Here is a 19,379-nt window from a genome sequence, read left to right as displayed (position 1 = left end):
CTAGTGGACATATTAACGCCCAGAAAGAAAGCAGAATTTTCAGAATCCGGTTATATTTACGTAAAACTGCATGGCGTCGGTCTGTCTTACAACGGCGCCGTGGCTTAGTTGGTTAAAGCGCATGTATTGTAAACAGGAGGTCGAGGGTACGAATCTCTCCGGTGCCTTACATTTTAAACATACTGCCTCGGAAGAATGGGCTACCATTGAAAGCAACGAAAACGCATTCAGAAATGTGTTATTGTTCAGCGTTTAAGCACAGCAGGTGACACCTCTTGGGTGATGCACTGGTTGTATTCCAGACCAAATCTCTCACACACCAGGATAGTGCCCTTGAGGTCGTAGAGGTGCGGTCCCGGCTGAATCCGGGGGAGAAACCCAACCTGGACGGTAAAATGACTAAATATAAAAATAAAATATCATATTCGTTAGGGTACGAGGAACAAGTAACAGAATGTTGTGAATATTCCGGGTTCTTGCACGATTACCAGAAAAGTACGACATTGAATTGTGAGCTATAAGATGGGAACTTAGAGAGCTTGTGTTAACCATGCTTAGAATGTGACTTCGTATTTATGACATCCCATAAATGTTAGAAACGTTTTCAAAATAAGCAGTTGTTAGATCGCATTTAATAACGATGTGAAAATCACCCACTAGCTTTTCCTCAAGAATTTTTTTTTTTTTTTGATTCGACAGGTGCTGACGATGGGTTTTTGGTACTACTAGCACAGGCGGTTAAGGCTCTGGGGTTCTGACCCGATCTTCGCAGGTTCGAACCTGGCCTCAGTCCTGTGATTTTTGAAGGTGCTCAAATACGTCAGATTTACTGGCACGTAAAAGATCTGCTTTGAGACAAAAATCAGGCACCTTGGCGTCTCCGAAAGCTGTGAAAGTCGTTTGTGGGACGTAAAACCAATAACGTTATTATTATTATTATTATTATTATTATTATTATTATTATTATTATTATTATTATTATTATTCATCTGTTTACCCTCCAGGGTCGGCTTTTCCCTCGGACACAGCAAGGGATCCCACCTCTACCGCCTCAAGAGCTTCAGACTCTTGGTCAGGGATTAAACTGGGGTTAATGACCAGTACCTCGCCCAGGCGGCCTCACCTGCTTGTGCAGGGATGGGAAGATTGGAAGGCATAGGCAAGGAAGTGGGAAGGAAGCGGCCGTGGCCTTATGTTAGGTACCATCCCGGCATTCGGCTGGAGGAGAAGTGGGAAACCACGGAAAACCACTTCCAGGATGGCTGAGGTGGGAATCGAACCCACCTCTACTCAGTTGACCTCCCGAGGCTGAGTGGACCCCGTTCCAGCCCTCACACCACTTTTCAAATTTCGTTGCAGAGCCGGGAATCGAACCCGTGCCTCCGGGGGTTGGCAGCTAATCACGCTAACCACTACACCACAGAGGCGGACAGTTGACTTATGATGCTAGAATATATAAGTTGCGGACTTGCAGTGTAAGTACATAACTTCATGCTATATAATTCATTTAGAGTACATTTGGTCATCGTCTGTGGTGTAGTGGTTCGTGTGATTAGCTGTGCTGCCCCCCCCCCCCCCCCCCCGCCGAGCAAGGGTTCGTTTTTCGAAATTTGGAAAATGGTACGAGGGATGGAACGGGGTCCACTCAGCTCGGGAGATAAATTGAATAGAGGGGATTCGATTCCCACTTTAGCCATCTTCGAAGTGGTTTTTCGTGGTTTCTCCCTTCTCCTCCAGGCAAATGCCGACATAGTACCCAACTTACGGCCACGGCCGCTTCATTGCCTCTTCCTTGCTTATCCCCTCCAATCCTCCCATCACCACCCCCTCTCACCTCCGCCACAAGGCCCCTGTTCAGCATAGCAGGTGAGGCCGCTTGGGCGAGGTTCTTGTCCTCCTTCCCAGTTGTAACCATCGACCCAATGTCCCACAGTCCAGGACACTGCCCTTGAGGCGGTAGAGGTGGGATCCCTCCCCGAGTCCCAGAGAAAAGCCAACCCTGATGATGATGATGATGATGATGATGATGATGATGATGATTATTATTATTATTATTATTATTATTATTATTATTATTATTATTATTATACCGGGCGGTACACCTCCACGCCGCTAATTCAGACATTGCGCCTGTTGGAACTCCTCTACTGGAGGAAGCCTGAACTTTAACAACCGTATTAATTCTAAAGTTTTTCAGAAGATGTCTCCACTGTAAATTTTGAAGTGTTCTGAACTATGTCAATTTCGATTTGTGTTTGTCTGCTCCATAGCAAGAACATTGAACATTCTCTAACAGATGTCTCTACCAAAACTGATAACGCTCTCTGGTGTAAACGAATGAACTGTCCGGAAGAAATTTAACATTCATAAGTTTTGTTTTTGCTAAATTTTGTTCTGTAGTTTGAGAGTTGGCAATATAATCCTTTCTTTCCGCCTGTTTTGTATGTAGCCAATCAGGAATTTCTGTAATTCATTTTCCACAAATAAGGTGTTTCTTCTTCGTCTGGTGTATTGGCTTTTGCTGTTATCCAACAAAATTTTGTGGGCGGGTTGTAATCATTCATGAAACGTCTCGAATTTTCCGCGAGGATATATAAACTGCTGTTTTTCTGGTCTCCTCGCCACTTCAGTAACATGTTTCTTAGTGTGATTACGTAGCAGGGGGCGGGAAGCGCCTCTTTCTTCCGGCGGCAGTTCATCCATCAGGTAATGGCCTTTTAACAACTTCTTTACTTGCTAGCTCAGCAGTTTAACCCTCGGGGCAGGTTCGAAACTTTTATCATGTAACCTTCCTGTAAAATGTAATAGACACTTGGTATAAAATTCTGTCTCTTTGACTACAAATCGGGATAGAGAGTGCCTACCCTCTCGAGCTCCCTCTCATATTGTTTGTGAGGTGACTACGTTTTCATACCTGTTTTTCTTCGTTTCATAATGTAATTAATTTTCCTATCGTGTCACCTCCGTATTATGGATTAGCCCTTGTATAAGCGGCCTAAGAGCCAAATAGGGTTTAAAAAGGTGTATTAGGAGTGCATGTTATGCCTCCACTCAAGTTGGTATTTTGGGGCCATGTAATTGACCTGTTTCTTTATTGAATAGGCTTCAGTTGGTTGGGTATCATTACCCCTGTTCTTGCGAGCCCGGAGGGCAGCTTGAACGTGGAGTTTGGTGTGGCCTTTGAATAGGCTTGAACTTTGAGAGCGGGTTGCTCTTTCTTAAATTTGGTCTCTGTGTGCCTCGAGCAGGCTTTACTGGGTAATTGGGAGCGAGTGCTCCTTGGTATGATTATGGTTTTCTGCCCCTTTGTTATACCTTGTGTATAAGTAAAGTGGGGCTCATTGCTCAGGGATTGTGTTTCTGGAACTCGAGGCCCAAAATACATTAATAAACTGTAATTGTACATTCTTATCTTGTGGCTATATAACTGAGTTCCTGTTGTACTTGTTATTGATCTCGAAAAGAAAATATAATTTGTTGAATTTTAAATTAATTTTAATTTCGTAAGTTGAGACCTGTTCATCCCAGCACCTTCTTTCACCTCTAACTGCCACGGAGAACTCCGTAACAATTATTATTATTATTATTATTATTATTATTATTATTATTATTATTATTATTATTATCATCATCATCATATCTTTACCCTCCAGGTTCGGTTTTTCCCTCGGACACAGCGAGGGATATACCTCTACCGCCTCAAGGGCAGTGTCCTGGAGCTTCAGACTATTGGTTGGGGGATACAACTGGGGAGAATGGTCAGTACCTCGCCCAGGCGGCCTCACCTGCTATGCTGAACAGGGGCCTTGCGGGGGATGGGGAATATTGGAAGGGATAGACAAGGAAGAGGTAAGGAAGCGGCCGTGGCATTAAGTTAGGTACCATCCCGGCATTTGCCTGGAGGAGGAGTGCGAAACCACGGAAAACCACTTCCAGGATGGCTGAGGTGGGAATCGAACCCACCTCTACTCAGTTAACCTCCCGAGGCTGAGTGGACCCCGTTCCAGCCCTCGTACCACTTTTCAAATTTCGTGGCAGAGCCGGGAATCGAACCGGACCTCCGGGGGTGGCAGCTAATCGCGCTAACCACTACACCACAGAGGCGGACATTATTATTATTATTATTATTATTATTATTATTATTATTAGGACCTCCGTGGCTCAGACGGCAGCGCGTCGGCCCCTCACCGCTGGATGCCGTGGTTCAAATCCCGGTCACTCCATGTGAGATTTGTGCTGGTCAAAGCGGAGGCGGGACAGGTTTTTCTCCGGGTACTCCGGTTTTCCCTGTCATCATTCATTCCAGCAACACGCTCCATTCTCGTTTCATAGCATCTATCGGTCATTAATATATTACTTTGGGAGTGGCGACCCCATCGTCCTAACAGCCTATAATATGCTTCATTCATTACATTCCTAACTCTGTCAATGACTGGTAAACAGGTTGTAGGTTTTCATTTTTCATTATTATTATTATTATTATTATTATTATTATTATTATTATTATTATTATTATTATTATTATTATTATTATTATTGTACCGGGTGGTACACCTCCACGCCGCTAATTCAAACTTTGCGCCAGTTGAAACTCCTCTACTGGAGGAAGTCTGAACTTTATCTACTGTGTTAATTCTCAAGTTTCTCAGAAGATGTCACTACTTGTAAAATTTTGAAGTTCTGAACTGTGTCAGTTTCGATTCATTTTTGTTTTCTCTGTAGCAAGAAGTGTGAACATTCTCTTCTAGATGGCACTACTTAAGAACTACTATTGTGCACCCTAGTGCGAAGTGAAGGAACTTTTTTTTTTGAAGAAATTTAGTGTGTATAAGTTTGCTCTTTGTTAAATTTCCTTCAGTCATTGTTTGTGTTGGCAATGTTAATCCTTTCGTTCCGCCAGGTTTGAATTTAGTCAATCCCGAATTTCTTTAATTAATTTATGACCAATCGGGTGTATCTTCTTCAACTTGGATATGTTGCTTAACCCTAGCCAATAAAGTGAGGGGGGGGGGGGGGGTGTGGCTTCTCATTCATGAAACGTCTCCAACTTTCCGCGAGGGTTTATAAACTGCTGACTTTAGGGTCTGCCACTTCAGTAACATCTATCAGTGTGTAAAGTACGTAGCAGGGAGCGGGAAGCGCCTCTTTCTTCGGGCAGCAGTTCAGCCACCAGGTAATGGCCGTTTAATAACTTCTTTTCTTGCTAGCTCAGCAGTTTAACTCTCGGGGCAGGTCCGAAGCCTTTCTACCATGTAACTTTTCCCCTAAAATTTAAAGACACTTAGTATCAATTCTATCTTTTAAACTACATATTGGGATAGAGAGTGCTCAACCCTCTCGAGCTCCCACTCATATTGCGTTGAGGTGAACTTATTTTCTCAACCGTTTCTTCCTTAATGTAATGTAAATTGTCTCCTTCTATAAGTCACCTCTCTAGTATGGGATTAGCCCTTGCAGTAACGGCCTAGTGCCAAGTAGGTTTTATATAAAGTGTATTAGGAGTGCAAGAACGCCTCCTCTCAAGTTGGTATTTTAGAGGCCATGTAATTGACCTGTTTCTTTACTTAATAGGCCTCAGTAGGTTGGGTATTTTTACCCCTATTTTCATGTCCTTGGAGTACAACTTGAAAGTGGAGTTTGGTGTGGCCTTTGATAGGCTCGAACTTAAGAGCAGGTTGCTCTTTCTAAAATTTTGTTTTCTGCGCGCCTTGAGGAGGCTTTACTGTGTAATTGGGAGCAAGTGCTCCTGGGCATGATAGGGGTCTTCTGTCCCTTTGTTGGATTCTATATATCGTAAGGTTGGGGTTATAGCTCAAGAATTGTGTGTCTGGCTCTCGGAGCCCAAATCCTGTAATCACTGTAATTGTACATTTTCGAATTGTGTTTCGGCTACTGAGTACCTGTTCTATTTGTTATTTCTTAATCTTGAAAAGAAAATATAACGTTGTTAAATTTTACCTTAACTTTAATTTCGTATTTTGAGACCTGTTCAGCCCCGCACCTTCTTTCACCTCTGCTAATCCACCAAACCTCGGTAACAATTATTATTATTATTATTATTATTATTATTATTATTATTATTATTATTATTATTATTATTATTATTATTATTATTATTATTATTATTATTATTATTATTATTATTTTCTCTTAAATTTTTAATAACTACTAGCATACTGTTTTACACTCATTTTATTTAGTCACTTTATTAAAGTGCTTACTTTGACATTTCGAAAAGGTAGTTAGTAGACATGTGGTGCTAGAATATAAAAGTTACCGACTTGCAGTGTAAGTACATAACTTCATGTGATATAATTCATTTAGAGTACATATGGTCCGCGTCTGTGTTTAGAGGTTCGTGTGATTACCTGCCCCCCCCCCCCCCGGAGACCCGGGTTCGTTTTTCGAAATTTGAAAAATGGTACGAGGGCTGGAACGGGGTCCACTCAGCTCGGGAGATCAATTGAATAGTGGGGTTCGAATCCTACCGCAGCCATCTTCGAAGTGGTTTTTCGTGGTTTCTCACTTTTCCTCCAGGCAAATGCCGAGATAGTACCCAACTTACGGCCACGGCCGCTTCATTCCCTCTTCCTTTCCTATCCCTTCGAATCTTCCCATCACCCCCTCCCCTTCCACCACAAGGCCCCTGCTCAACATAGCAGGTGAGGCCGCCTGGGTGAGGTGCTGGTCTTCCTTCCCAGTTGTATCCCTCGACCCAAAGTCCCACGCTCCAGGACACTGCCCTTGAGGTGGTAGTGGTGGGATCCCTCCCTGAGTCCCAGAGAAAAGCCAACCCTGGTGTACATACGGAATAAATGGGTTAATCATCTTTCTTTCTTTCTTTGCTTCTTTCTTTCTTTCTTTCTTTCTTTCTTTCTTTCTTTCTTTATCCGTTTACCCGTTTAGAAATCACGTCTATAGTACTGCATACGAGAAGGACTAACTCTAGAAAAATCTCCATAGTTAAACATACATTCAAATTTAGGCAGCCCATCATTGTAGGAAGTAAAAGTTTTAAAAAAAGTCCAGTGTATTGTGAGAATTTTTTTACAGTATAATTGAGGCATTGATATGGAAAATGTTGTAAGTCATAAAAAGCTATTTTTTACAGGAGAAGGAAAAAAATTTGGCCAGCGTTGTTAAGCAGAGATATTGAACAAATCTTATTCCTCTTTTCTTCTTCTTCTTCTTCTTCTTCTTCTTCTTCTGTTTACCCTCCGGGCTTGGTGTTTCCCTCGGACTCAGCGAGGGATCCCAACTCTACCGCCTCGAGGCCAATGTCCTGGAGCGTGAGATTTTGGGTCCGTGGATACATCTGGTAAGGAGGACCAATACCTCCCCCAGGCGGTCTCACCTGCTATGTTGAACGGGGATTTTTTGGCGGGGAAGGGAAGATTGGACTGAATAGACAAGGAAGATGGAAGGAAGCAGCCGTGGCCTTAAGTTAGGTACCATCCCCTCATTTACTTGGAGGAGAAGTGGGAAACCACGGAAAACCAGTTCGAGGATGGCTGAGGTGGGAATCGAACCCACCTCTACTCAGTTGACCTCCCGAGGCTGAGTGGACCCCGTTCCAGTCCGAGTGTGGCAGCTAATCACGCTAACCCCTACACCACAGAGGCGATATAGAACAAATATCATGTAAAATCAAGGAGTTATTTATTTATCAATTTAACACACAATTTTATGCTAATTATGTTTCACGCACAAATTATCGATAAAACACATTGTGAAAATCAGTCTGAATGAATGAATGAATACTGATCTGCATTTAGGGCAGTCGCCCAGGTGGCAGATTCCCTATCTGTTGCTTTCCTAGCCTTTTCCTAAATGATTTCAAAGAAATTGGAAATTTATTGAACGTCTCCCTTGGTAAGTTATTCCAATCCCTAACTCCCCTTCCTATAAATTAATATTTGCCCCAGTTTGTCCTCTTGAATTCCAACTTTATCTTCATATTGTTATCTTTCCTACTTTTATAAACGCCACTCAAACTTATTCGTCTACTAATGTCATTCCACGCCATCTCTCCGCTGACAGCTCGGAACATACCACTTAGTCGAGCAGCTCTTCTTCTTTCTCTCAATTCTTCCCAACCCAAACATTGCAACATTTTTGTAACGCTACTCTTTTGTCTGAAATCACCCAGAACAAATCGGGCTGCTTTTCTTTGGATTTTTTCCAGTTCTTGAATCAGGTAATCCTGGTGAGGGTCCCATACACCGGAACCATACTCTAGTTGGGGTCTTACCAGAGACTTATATGCCCTCTCCTTTACATCCTTACTGCAACTCCTAAACACCCTCATAACCATGTGCAGAGATCTGTACCCTTTATTTACAATCCCATTTATGTGATTACCCCAATTAAGATCTTTCCTTATATTAACACCTAGATACTTACAATGATCCCCAAAAGGAACTTTCACCCCATCAACGCAGTAATTAAAACTGAGAAACTTTTCCTATTTGTGAAACTCACAACCTGACTTTTAACCCCGTTTATCAACATACCATTGCCTGCTGTCCATCTCACAACATTATCGAGGTCACGTTGCAGTTGCTCACAATCTTGCAACTTATTTATCACTCTATAGAGAATAACATCATCCGCAAAAAGCCTTACCTCCGATTCCACTCCTTTACTCATATCATTTATATATATAAAAAACATAAAGGTCAGATAATACTGCCTTGAGGAATTCCCCTCTTAATTATTACAGGGTCAGATAAAGCTTCACCTACTCTAATTCTCTGAGATCTATTTTCTAGAAATATAGCAACCCATTTGGTCTAGTTCGTTTGTCAGTTGACGTGTATGATTTAAGCACGTATTTCACGGTAAAACGCATTACAATTTTCATCGAAATCCATCATGGCCAATAAATCCTTTTCTTTCGGTTCCCTGATGGTTGGTCTCCTTCCAAGTGGTTGTAAGCACCGCGTGATAGGACCGCCTTCTTTTGAGGATATTGTGCTCCCCCCACGGTTCTATATAACTCCCTGAATGTTTGCCTTATCTTAACTGATGGACGTCCAGCTCTTGAAATGCTTATCGAGATCACAGTGCTAATCTTAAATGTTGAGTATTTAAATACTTTTGCTTTCCATGGCGAAGTTGCCAAACTCGCCAGGCGCCATCATGGTTACATGTAATGGCAGGAAATGTTTAGCCTCTTTGAACATTTCCGCAACTTCCTATGGGACCATTGTTGGACAGACCTAATACATATTTATAAAAACAAAGAACTAGTATGAACGTCGGCCGGTCCCGCGGTCTAGGGGTAGGGTGCGTGCCTCTTACCCGGAGGCCCCAAGTTCGATTCGCGGCCAGGTCACGGGCTTTTATCCGGTACTGAGGGCTGGTTCCAGATCCACTCAGACTACGTGATTATAATTATAATTGAGGAGTTATCTAACGGTGAGATAGCGGCTCCGGTCTAGAAAGCCAAGAATAACGGCCGAGAGATTTCGTCGTGCTGACCACACGACACCTCGTAATCTGCAGGCCTTCGGGCTGAGCAGCGGTCGCTTGGTAGACCAAGGTCCTCAGGCCTGTAGTGCCATGGGGTTAGGTTCGTATGAACATCATGTCAAGATCCTGGCAATAGCGACTTGCCATTTTGAATGGTTTCGGAGGTATTCTGGCAACTGAAATATACATCGTCATAGTTATATTTCAGTTGCCAGATCAAACAGGAAGCGACCGGGCGAGTCGGCTGTGCGGTTAGGGGCGCGTACCTGTTAGCTCGCATCCGGGAGATAGTGGGTTCGAACCCCACTGTCGGCAGCCCTGAAGATGGTTTGCCGTGGTTTCCCATTTTCACACCAGGCAAATGCTGGGGCTGTACCTTAATTAAGGCCACGGACGCTTCCTTCCCGTTCCTAGGCCTTTCCTGTCCCATCGTCGCCATAAGACCTACCAGAATCGGTGCGACGTAAAGCAAATAGCAAAAAAAAAAAAAAAAAACGGGAAGCGAACTGTGCGTTGCGGTCTGGCCGCTTTTCTCTGCGCGGACCTTACAGTGTGGCGCACCAGACTAGTTCGTAGCGGACTGGCGGACAGTTAAAAATTTTCACCGAGTTCGCGCGGCCAAGACTGAACATTGTCTCCAGAAGATACGGAGAAATTAATCGATCTAGTGCGTGGTCATGAACACCTGTACGACACATGGCACTCCGATTACAAAGATCTCACGTAGTCTTGTGGTTCTAATGTCATCATCCCTTGGTAGCCCTTTTTAGTCACCTCTTACGACGGGCAGGGGATACCGTGGATGTATTATTCGTCTGCGTCCCCCACGCACAGGGAGTGCTGGACATTTGATTAAAATAATAAAATAATAACACCAGTTTCAAGAAAGAAAAGAATGAGTCGGTACGCACTTGATTGCGACTGCTCTCGCATTCTATTTCACTACCGCAGTCCGCGACAGCCTGCGACCATTTCGTCCGCGCTGACAGTCCACTTCCTGTTTGACAGAGCCTTATTACACGCAGTTGACTGTCAACAAATGGCATACCAGAGGCACTGGCTGACTTACTACCTTCTCCAAGCTAAACCCCGTGGACTTAATAACACAGGTTTCATTTTATGTCTGTTACGGAGATATCCGTGGAACAGAAAGAGGTGAAATAAGGTGCTGAGGTGAATGGGTATATCTACAATACGAAAATTAATTTAAAATTTGAACTGAAGGTTGTATTTCTTCAAAAACAACAAACTTTACAATTTTTCATTTGGTGAAAATAATTTTTTTTTTTTTTTTTTTTTTGCTTGTTGCTTGTTGCTTGTTGCTTTACGTCGCACCGACACAGATAGGTCTTATGGCGACGATGGGACAGGAAAGGCCTAGAAGTTGGAAGGAAGCGGCCGTGGCCTTAATTAAGGTACAGCCCCAGCATTTGCCTGGTGTGAAAATGGGAAACCACGGAAAACCATCTTCAGGGCTGCCGATCGTGGGGCTCGAACCCACGATCTCCCGGATGCAAGCTCACAGCCGCGCGCCTCTACGCGCACGGCCAACTCGCCCGGTGGTGAAAATAATAATGATATCTCAGGTACAACGCCAAACAAGGGTGGAATACCCCAGAATAGGGAATTTAACAATTTTGGGCTTCAAGCCCTCGATTTACAAGTTCTGAGCTACAAGCTCAAGTTTACAAAATTTGCAATTCAAAATGAGGAATAATTCAGTCAAGGGCAGAAATCCCCCAATTCAAGAGCACTTGCTCCATTACAATCTCTAGCCGTCCAGAGGCACCCCTCACTATTACCAAAACTTATGAAAGAGCTTACATGCTCCCAATTCCTTGCAGCCTACTTAAGGCAACATTACATCCAAGTCTTACACTCTTTGGCCTCACAAGGCACGATTTACAAATGGAAATAGTTTTACACAGGGGTATCTAGTATCCAACCTACTGGGCCTTTGCGGAAAAAGAACAGGATAAATAAATGGCCCGAACACAAACTGAATGGAGGCGTACACTTGCGCTCATAGATAATGAAATATTAAAACCCTAACAGGTCTCTGGGCCCGACGAAACAGGGGCTATTCCCAAACTACTGAGGTGACTCGCATGGAAATAAATTGCATATACAGTCAGAAAACAGTTACGAAATCGTAGTCACTTCAAACCAAGATGAAGGGGAGCTCGAGAGGGTAACTCATTCTCTATCCCCGATTTACAGTTAAAGACCTTATGAAGTTTTACATTAGCCGAAAGAAAATTTACATTTTAGAAAAGTTTCGTTACATAGTTAATCATTCGGACCTTCCCCTCGGATAAGTCTGTGGAGGTAGCTACAGAAAAGAGAATTTAGGTGGCCATTACCTGGCTGATGTATTGCCTGCCGGAGAATGGGGCGTCCCGCCTCCTGCCTTAACACACATACTCAGAAAGACGACGATCAAGAGACCAGGAAACTTGAAAAGCCGCAACTTATATACCCTCAGGGAAGGTTCGAGAGGATTCTGGGCTAATCCGGACACACCCTCTCATTTGTATTGGCTGAACCCAAAAGTTATACTCGAAACCGAACAAGAAGCCTGTGATACGCTGAAAATTAATTACAGAAAATTTTCATTGGCCAGATTTAAAACTGGCGGAATGAGACAGAAGTGTTGCAAACCTAGAATTACATTTTAAAAAATGAAAGTTGAGAAAACCTATAGACACAAAATTTATTTCAATAACAACTTCCTTTACCTTGCACCAGAGTGCATGACCATAGTTTTTCGGTAATGAAATCTGTGGAAAAATGTCCAAACTTCTTGATGTACGGCAAAAACAAAACCAAGAGAAATCCAATCAGTTTAGCAAACTTCACAATAACACAGTTACTTAATATTTCAGTAGTGACATCTTCTGATTAAAGTATCAACTTTATGTAGTAGGCTATCAATTTCACATTTTGGTCGGTAGAGGAGTTCATTAAGGCGCTTATTTTGAATGTGCGTTGTTGAGGTGTACCTCCCGGTACAATGTCAATCCTAGAAACAAATCTACCCTATCAGTTGACTTCCGACCTTTTCCATGTCATTGGTATGAGTGTTTACTACTTTCTCTATTAAAAACGAAATTGCCCTCCTCTGTGCTGTAGTGGTTAGTGTGATTAGCTGCCTCCCCCGGAGGCCCGGGTTCGATTCCCGGCTCTACCATGAAATTTGAAAAGTGGTACGTGGGCTGGAACGGGGTCCACTTAGAGTCGGGAGGTCAACTGAATAGAGGTGTGTTCGATTCCCATCTCAGCCATCCTGGAAGTGGTTTTCCGTGGTTTCCCACTTCCCCTCCAGGCAAATGCCGGGATGGTACCTAACTTAATGCAACGGCCGCTTCCTTCCCTCTTCCTTGTCTATCCCTTCCAATCTTCCCATCCCCCCCGCAAGGCCCCTGTTCAGCATAGCAGGTGAGACCGCCTGGGCGAGGTACTGGTCATTATCCTCAGTTGTATCCCCCGACCCAATGTCTCACGCTCCAGGACACTGCCCTTGAGGCGGTAGAGGTGGGATCCCTCGCTGAGTCCGAGGGAAAAACCAACCCTGGAGGGTAAACAGATTGAGAAGAAGAGAAGATGAACAGGGGTTTTGTTATTTGCTTTACGTCGCACAGATTCACCTTCATTACGGTACAGCCCCAGCATTTTCCTGGTGTGAAAATGGGAAACCACGGAAAACCATCTTCGGGGCTGCCGACAGTGGGGTTCCAACCCACTATCTCCCGGATGCAAGCTCACAGCTGCGCGCCCCTAACTGCACGGCCAACGCGCCCGGTGAACAGCGGAATTGTTGGGATGGGGAGATCGGTGATGATGTCATCCGTTCAGTCGAAACCGACCATCGGCGACTCTATGAATTACCGCTCTCCAAGTTGTCTTGTTCCACACTGCCTCCTTTAGTTGTTTCAGAGTGAGGGTGGTGTCTGTTTTAATGGTGTCTAAACAACGAGTCCTCTGGCGATCTGGTCTTCTTGTACCGCTGATCATTCCTAGCATGATTGTTTTCTCCAATGCAACTGATCACATAAAGTGGCCAAAGTATGCTAGTCTCAGCTGCATAATCTTACCAGCCAATGACATACGGGGTTTGATGCGCTCTAAAACTGCCTTATTGATGATTTTTGCAGTCCGTGGTATTCGTAAGAGTCTTCGCCCAAACCAGAGCTCAAAAGCGTCGTTCTTCCATTTGTCTGCTTTTTCCAGTGTCCAGCTCTCACATCTATAATGAACAGTGGGAATATTATCGCATTGACTAATCTGTACTTGGTAGCCAAACTGATATATCTGCTCTTCCAGATCGGGGACATAGTCATCATAGCGATTCGTCCAAGCAAAATCCGCTTTTGATATCAGGACCGCAATCTTCAAGCTCATTGTATTCTCGAAAACACCAAAACAGGCCTGCCTTTACATCAACAACAACATCATCCAACAAGTATCTTCCATCGAATATATTGGAACTCTTGTAACCCAACATTGTGATTCAAAATGTGAAATCTTATCCAGGATAGGTCAAGCAAAAAATATGTTCAATACCATGAGGACCTTATTCACCAGCCGAAAACTCAAACTCCAGCTCAGAGTTCGAATGCTACGTTGTTATGTCTTTCCTGTCCTTCTGTATGGTTTCAAAGGGTGGACGCTCAACCCTTTATTGGAGAAGCCAATTGAATCTTTTGAAATGTACTTATACAGAAAAATACTCCGAATATCTTGGGTAGAAAAGAAGACAAATGAAGAAGTCCTCAACATCTTGAACAAGAAGAAAGAGCTTCTCATAACCATCAGGGAGCGTAAGCTCAGCTACCTCGGACACATCATGAGAGTTGAACGATATGAACTTCTCCGACTGATCATTCAAGGGAAGATTGATGGGAAAAGATCCGTGGGAAGGTGGAGAAAGTCCTGGCTGAAAGACTTGCGGCGGTGGTATGGTCATACGTCGATAAAAATCTCCCGTGCTGCCGTTTCGCGTGCAATCATAATCAATTGGATCGCCAACCTTCGGAGGGAGACGGCGTCATAAGAAGAAGAAGAAGAATCTCCACTTTGACAGATTTTGGCTCCTAAGAAGATGAAATACCCTACACTCTCTATCTCCTCTCTATTTAGCTTTAGACAAACTGTACCACCATAGGCAAAGCAGAGGGAAGAAGGCGGCCGTGCCCTTAAGTTAGGTACCATCCCGGTATTTGTCTGCAGAAGAAGTGGGAAACCACGGAAAACCACTTCGAGGATTGCTGAGGTGGGAATGGAACCCTCTCTACTCAGCTTGGCCTACCAAGGCCGAGTGGACTGAACACCAGTCCTCTCACCACTTCCCAAAATTTCCAAACCGGGCCTTCGGGATTGGCAACTAATCACACGAATCACAACACCACAGAGGCGGACGGAACATAGTGAAAAACGCGCAAAATGTTCAAGAAATAGCGCGACCTGATCTGAGAACGCTCAAGTTCTTCAACGAAATCCCAGACAATAGTTTCCACAAGCGGTTTACAAATTTATTTATTTCTTTCGTAATCTGCTTACCCTCCAGGGTTCGTTTTTCTTTGAGTCTCAACGACGGACCCCACCTCTACCACCTCAAAGGCAGTGTCCTGTAGCGCGAGACATTGGGTCAGGGGATACAACTGGGGAGGATGACCAGTAACTCGCCCAGCACCGAGCTCGATAGCTGCAGTCGCTTAAGTGCGGCCAGTATCCAGTAATCGGGAGATAGTGGGTTCGAGCCCCACTGTCGGAAGCCCTGAAGATAGTTTTCCGTGGTTTCCCATTTTCACACCAGGCAAATGCCAGGGCTGTACCTTAATTAAGGCCACGGCCGCTTCCTTCCAGTTCCTAGGCCTTTCCTACCCCATCGTCGCCGTAGGACATATCTGTGTCGGTGCGACGTAAAGCAAATAGAAAATAGAAAATAGAAAAATAGAAAATAGAAATAGAAAATAAAATATAAAATAGTGTGATTAGCTGCCACACCCGGAGGCCCGGGTTCGATTCCCGGCTCTGCCACGAAATTTGAAAAGTGGTACGAGGGCTGGAGCGGGGTCCACTCAGCCTCGGGAGGTTAACTGAGTAGTGGTGGGTTCGATTCCCACCTCAGCCATCCTGGACGTGGTTTTCCGTGGTTTCCCACTTCTCCTCCAGGCAAATGCCGGGATGGTACCTAACTTAAGGCCACGGCCGCTTCCTTCCCTCTTCCTTGTCTATCCCTTCCAATGTTCCCATCCCCCCCGCAAGGACCCTGTTCAGCATAGCAGGTGAAGCGGCCTGCGAAAAATAAGTGTCCTCATGCCTAGTTGTACATCCGACCAAATGTGTCAAGCTTCAGGACAATGCCCTTGAGGCGGTAGAGGTGGGATCCCTTGCTGAGCCCGAGGGAAAAACGAAATCTGATGGGTAAACAAATTAACTAATAATAATAATAATGTCCGCCTCTGTGGTGTAGTGGTTAGCGTGATTAGCTGCCACCCCCGGAGGCCCGGGTTCGATTCCCGGCTCTACCACGAAATTTGAAAAGTGGTACGAGGGCTGGAACGGGGTCCACTCAGCCTCGGGAGATCAACTGAGTAGAGGTGGGTTCGATTCCCACCTCAGCCATCCACGAAGTGGTTTTCCGTGGTTTCCCACTTCTCCTCCAGGCGAATGCCGGGATGGTACCTAACCTAAGGCCACGGCCGCTTCCTTCCTTCCTTGCCTATCCCTTCCAATCTTCCCATCCCTCCACAAGGCACCTGTTCAGCATAACAGGTGAGGCCGCCTGGGCGACGTACTGGTCATATTCCCCAATTGTATCCCCCGACCAAGAGTCTGAAGCTCCAGGACACTGTCCTTGAGGCGCTAGAGGTGGGATCCCTCGCTAAGTCCGAGAGAAAAAGGCTAAACAGATGATGATGATGATGATGATAATAATAATAATAATAATAATAATAATAATAATAATAATAATAATAATAATAATAATAATAATAATTGTTACGGAGTATTCCGTGGTAGTTAGAGGTGAAAGAAGGTGCGGGTGTGAACGGGTCTCAAGCTACGAAATTAAAGTTAATGTAAAACTTAACATGGCTATATTTTCTTTTCAAAATTAAGAAATAACAGGCATGGCAGGTACAGAGTAGCAAGGCAACAAAAGTATAGTTACAATATTTACCGGATTAGGGCTTCGCGCCCCGACTTCACAATTCTTGGGCAATCAGCCCAACCTTACTCCAAAATAAGTTTTAACAGAGGGGCAGAATACCCCATTCATGCTCCGGAGCACTTGCTCCAAATTACACAGAAAAGCCTCCCCGAGGCATACAACACTCAATTTTCAAGAAAGAGCCACACGCTCTCAAACTTTAAGCCTCTCAAAGGCCATACCAAACTCCACCTTCAAGTTGTCCTCTCAGGACATAGACACAGGGGTAAAATACCCAACCTACTGAGGTCTATTAAGTGAGAAAAGGATTAATTACATGACCTCTAAAATAACAATTTGAGAGGAGGCGATCCGCCCTCCTAATACCTTTTGTTAAAAACCTAACCTGGCTCTAGGCCGCTAATGCAAGGGCTAATCCCATACTAAAGAGGTGACTTAGGAAGGAAACAATTTACCTTACATTAAGGAAGAATCGGTTGTGAGAAATAAGTTCACCTCAAAGCAATATGAGTGGGAGCTCGAGAGGGTTAAGCACTCTCTATCCCAATATGTAGCTTAAAAGAGAATAGATACAAGGAGTCTTTACATTTTAGGGAAGTTACATGGTGGAAATGCTTCGGACCCGCCCCGAGAGTTAAACTGCTGACCTAGCAAGAAAAGAAGTTATTAACTGGCCATTACCTGGATGTTGAACTGCTGCCCGAAGAGAGGGGCGCTTCCCGCCCCCTTCTATGTACTTTACACACTGAAAGATGGTACAGAAGTGGCACAGAGACCCTAAAATCAGCAGTTTATATACTCTCGCAGAAAGTTCGAGGCGTTTCAGGAAGGAAAACACCCGCCCACAATCATTTTATTGGTGGATAAAGAAAACCCCTACACAATACGAAGAAGAAACATACTATTGGTGGAAAATTAATTCAAGAAATTCGGGATTGGCTGAATTCAAAACAAGGGGAAAGAAAGGGTTAATATTGCCAACTTAAACAATGACTGAAAGAAATTTAGCAAAGAACAAACTTTTGAAATTAAATTTTCTCCAAAAAAAAAACAGTTCTTTCACTTCGCACTAGGGTGCACCGTTGTAGTTCTTCAGTAGTGTCCTCTAGAAGAGAATGTTCACACTTCTTACTACAAGCAAAACAAAAATACGTCGAAAACAATACAGTTCAGAAACAACAAAATTTCCACGTGGTGACATCTTTTGAGAAACTTGAAAATTAACACCTTAAATAAAGTTCAGACTTCCTCCAGCAGAGGAGTTTCAATTGGCGCAAATTTTAAATAAGCGGCGTGGAGGTGTACCACCCGGTACAATAATAATAAAACATGTCCGCCTCTGTGGTGTAGTGGTTAGTGTGATTAGCTGCCACCGCCAGAGGCTCGGGTTCTATTCCCGGCTCTGTCACGAAATTTGAAAAGTGCTACGAGGGCTGAAACGGGGTCCACTCAGACTCGGGAGGTCAACTGAGTAGAGGGGGGTTCGATTCCCTCCTGGAAGTGGTTTTTCGTGGTTTCACACTTCTCCTCCAGGCAAATTGTGGGCTGGTACCTAACTCAAGGCCACGGCCGCTTCCTTCACTCTTCCTTCTCTATCCCTTCCAATCTTCCCATCCCCCACTTTAGACCCTGTTCAGCATAGCATGTGAGGCCGCCTGGGTGACGTACTGGTCGTCCTCTCCAGATGTATCCCCAACCCAGAGTCTCACACTCCAGGACACTGCCCGTGAGGCGGTAGAGGTGGGATCCCTCTGTGAGTCTTGGGGAAAAACCGACCCTGGAGCAGTTTGCCAGCAGCCGGTGAAGTTTACGTAACGTAATATGACGTCGCATCCCGTCGTATCGGCGCCGTGGCTCAGTTGGTTAAAGCGCCTGTCTAGTAAATGGGAGGTCGAGGGTTCGAATCACTCCGGTGCCTATCGATTTTATCCACGTTGGCTTTTTAGAAAAGTGCGATCACATTGAAAGCAATGAAAAACGCAAACAGCATTTTCCTACTGTCCAGCGTTTTGGTCCGCTTCTGTGGTGTAATCGTTAGTGTGAATACTTGCCACCCACGGAGACCCGGGTTCGATTCGAGGCTCTGCCACCGAATTTTTAAAAGTGGTACGAGGACTGAAACGGTATCCACTCAGCTCGATTCCCACCTCAGCCTTTCTCAAAGTGTGTCTATGGTTTCCCATTTCTTCTCCAGGTAAACAGATTATATTTTTAAAATGTAAAATATAATGTTATTAAACACGAAAAAACAACACCCAAGATAGGTGTATACATTCAGCTCACAGTGTATAAGTAAATATTTAGCAATTCCTACATCATCATCATCATCTGTTTACCCTCCAGGTTCAGTTTTTCCCTCGGACGTAGCGAGGGACCCCACCTCTACCGCCTCAAGGGCAGTGTCCTGGAGCTTCAGACTCTTGGTCGGGGATACAACTGGGGAGTATGACCAGTACCTCGCCCAGGCGGCCTCACCTGCTATGCTGAACAGGGGCCTTGTGGAGGGATGGGAAGATTGGAAGGGATAGGCAAGGAAGAGGGAAGGAAGCGGCCGTGGCCTTAAGTTAGATACCATCCCGGCATTCGCCTGGAGGAGAAGTGGGAAACCACGGAAAACCACTTCCAGGATGGCTGAGGTGGGAATCGAACCCACCTCTACTCAGTTGACCTCCCGAGGCTGAGTGGACCCCGTTCCAGCCCTCGTACCACTTTTCAAATTTCGTGGCAGAGC

At 44.6% G+C, this 19,379-nt stretch overlaps 1 non-coding gene across 1 annotated transcript; it reads left to right on the top strand.

Moving 5' to 3' along the window:
• The first annotated feature begins 18,492 nt into the window (after positions 1–18,492).
• Positions 18,493–18,566, top strand: TRNAT-AGU (transfer RNA threonine (anticodon AGU)). Its single transcript has one exon. It is a non-coding gene; the product is annotated as a tRNA-Thr (tRNA).
• The last annotated feature ends 813 nt before the right edge of the window (positions 18,567–19,379 follow it).

This window comes from Anabrus simplex, chromosome 3 (genome assembly GCF_040414725.1).
Source record: "Anabrus simplex isolate iqAnaSimp1 chromosome 3, ASM4041472v1, whole genome shotgun sequence".
Lineage (NCBI taxonomy): Eukaryota > Metazoa > Arthropoda > Insecta > Orthoptera > Tettigoniidae > Anabrus > Anabrus simplex.
The sequence above is the reverse complement of the archived record's forward strand: the minus strand, read 5'-3'. Positions and strand labels throughout refer to the sequence as shown.